Genomic DNA, 3,060 nt, shown 5'->3' on the forward strand with positions numbered 1-3,060 from the left:
AGTGAGTTGCAATAATCCAACCTAGATGTCACAAAGGCGTGGATAAGCTTTCCAAGGTCCCTATGTGGAACATAATGTCTGGCCTTGCTAATGTAACGCAATCTGTACTTATGCCAATGCTTTAATGCTTGGAAATCAGGACTGTTGACCTTGGGCAGTTCACTAGGTGTCGGTGTCATCAATTTCACCCCGATGTCTAGGCCCAGAATCACAGCTTCTCTAGAAATAGGTTACAAGAATTCAAATGTGTCCCGAATATCTGTATCCCATCAGAGGCTAGTTTCGTAAAGGAGATTGGTAGTAGCTGCTCCACCACAGGAACAGTAAGGCTTCCAGCACACAATGGACACCACACTCACTTAACATAAACACATTTATTAAACACAATTTTAAATAATAAGGCCTTTTTTCGTAGTGTCTTTCCACTCAGTGTCCCAAGGAAAAAAAATAAAAAATAAACGCAAATATATATCCTTCAAGGTCCTTTGGCCAAAAGAAAACCACCTGAGCTCAGGGAAAAGTAAAGTGCACTGTTGGGGCCCTTTAAATTGTTCCTACCGCTCTGTTGGAACGGGGTAGCATCCAATAATAGCATCCAGCAACAGAAGCATCCGTCCTCAGCAAAGACCATCTACTAGCCAGGACGGCTCAGCGGAGTCATCAGATGAGGACTTCCACAAGGCAGTTCATCCAGTAGGATCCAGGGTATCGAAAGGGCAAACAAACCAGCCTACACACAAGTGTGCAGAAGAATTAACCAAATGTTCATAAGTCTCAGTACCACTGACTCAGTGTCCATGTCACTAATGGCTTATTTAACAGTCTTACCATAATAATATAGGCTTGTCAAAATAAAAGTATCAGAACATAAATGCTGTTAACAATGCTTATTAATGCTGTTCTTTTAGACATAACATAATAACTCTGTAACTGACCTCGTGTCGGCCGCCATTTTAGGACATTAGCCAGCTCGCTTAACAGGTAGCTTGCTAATAGCCAGCTAATAACACATGTTATACAATATTTAGCCTCTTTCTTAACAAACATGACAGTGGTATATTTGATACCTCGCTGCAGCATAATAAGGCACAAACATCTAATGCGAACATGAGCTGCAAGCTAACTCACCAGAGGGGTTCATGTAATGGCGAATGGCTGTCGAATTCAGCTCAGCTTCACGCTCGTACCGCTACAAGACTCTTTTTCAAACAACATATTAAAACATTAGCTTCACATATAAAGGGTTTTTAAAACTATTTACAACAACTCAAATGTCTACTGTACCCAAATTTCCAGCTCGCAGAGGGCACGAGAGCAGCATGCACCTCATCGGACGAACGGAGGAAAAAACTCTGTGGCTAAACTAGGGAGTGGCTATGCGCAAGGCACAGTGATGCGTTCAGTGACTACCAAATAATCAGAAATCCCATACTCAAACAATGACCTGCGTTACACTAATAAGACGCAATTGATGGAAACAAGATTTAACAACAGAAGACACTTGTTTATCGAACTTAAAAGAGCTATCCAAAAATACACCCAGGTCACTAACAGTGTCGGTGAGGAAACTGTTAAAGGAACCGAGGGCATCACGGAGTTGGCCACGGGAGACTCTACTGTCAGACACTATCATTTCCGTTTTCCTGTTGTTTAGAATAAGAAAGTTACTTGCGAGCCAATTTTTGACCTCAGGCATGCACTCGTGAAAGCCGTACAAAGACATAGAGGGATCATCAGTTAGCTCGAATTACATCTGTATGTTGTCGGCATAACAATGATGTGCGATGTTATACTTCTCAAAGATTGCGCCTAAGGGGAGCATATACAGTGAGAAGAGCAAGGGGCCAAGGACAGATCCTTGAGGCACACCGCAGGAGACAGGTGCAGCAGAGGAGAAATAAGGGCCAAAATTGATCGAGAAGGACCTATTAGAGAGGTATGACTTAAACCAATCTAGGGCGGCACCTCCAATGCCAACTGTGTGTTCAAGCCTCACTAATAGGATGTTATGATCTACCATATCAAAGGCCGAGGATAGATCTAGTAGGACCAAGACTGAAGAGCGTCCGGAGTCAGCAATCAGAAGGAGATCATTGAGGACTCTGAGCAAGGCCGTTTCAGTACTATAACAGGGTTTGTAAGCAGACTGAAATTTATCATAAATGGCATTCGTATCCAAATACGGCTGGAGTTGTGAAAGAACGATCCTCTCCAGTATTTTGGACAGGAATGAAAGCTTAGAAATCGGCCTATAGTTCCCAAGATCGTTATGATCAAGGTTCCTTTTTTTAAGAACGGGCTGGACAACAGGCTAAAGGAACAGAGCCTGCAAGTAGAGATATATTCATTAGAGATAGGATGCTGGGTCCAATTACGCTGAAGCAATCCTTAACTAAACTAGATGGAAAGATATCGTGAGCAGGAGAGGTGTTCTTTGATTGGTCAATAAATCGCTTGAGAGTATGGAGTGACACCGGCTCAAACTGTTGAAATGATGATGAACAACCAGGGGTGGGAGTAAAACTCGACACTGAAGGGAGCGAGGACTTAAGATGTGAAACTTTATGAATAAAATGAGTTAAAAAAATTTCACAGAGAGAAGGAGAGCACGCCAGTGGCATTTCAGGACAGGAGTTAACCAATGAATTGAAAACATTAAAGAAAGATCGGGGGTTGTGACCATGAGTAAGAATAATTTTAGATAGGAAGGCAGCTTTGGCCATTTTAGCAGCAAGTTGAAATTGCAACCGGCTGGCACGCAAGATATCATAAGAAACCTGGAGTCCATCTTTCTTCCATCTTCTCTCATCCCGGCGGCACACACGTCGCAAGGCACGTGTAGAATCGTTTAGCCAGCATCGGGAAAAGGATCTAGGGTGCTTCATTTTAACAGGGGCAACAGTATTGAGGATGGAGGAGCATGTAGAAAAAAAGGTGCTAGCAAAGTCATCAATCGTGGAAGCCAGGGATCAGTCAGGAATGGAAGAGGCAAGTTTCAAAAAAGACATTGAAAAATTCTCCACAGTTCCAGAATTAATTATACGTGTAGGGCATAGGAGA

General features: G+C 42.7%; 1 long non-coding RNA gene across 1 annotated transcript; it reads right to left on the reverse strand.

Annotated features, from left to right (window-relative positions):
* Nucleotides 1–359: 359 nt before the first annotated feature.
* Nucleotides 360–1,448, reverse strand: LOC109202770 (uncharacterized). The gene is made up of 2 exons (XR_002062697.2): nucleotides 1,129–1,448; nucleotides 360–730 (listed from the first exon to the last, which is right to left on the reverse strand). It is a non-coding gene; the product is annotated as an uncharacterized LOC109202770 (long non-coding RNA).
* Between the last annotated feature and the right edge of the window lie 1,612 nt (nucleotides 1,449–3,060).

This window comes from Oreochromis niloticus, linkage group LG7 (genome assembly GCF_001858045.2).
Source record: "Oreochromis niloticus isolate F11D_XX linkage group LG7, O_niloticus_UMD_NMBU, whole genome shotgun sequence".
Classification (NCBI taxonomy): Eukaryota; Metazoa; Chordata; class Actinopteri; order Cichliformes; family Cichlidae; genus Oreochromis; species Oreochromis niloticus.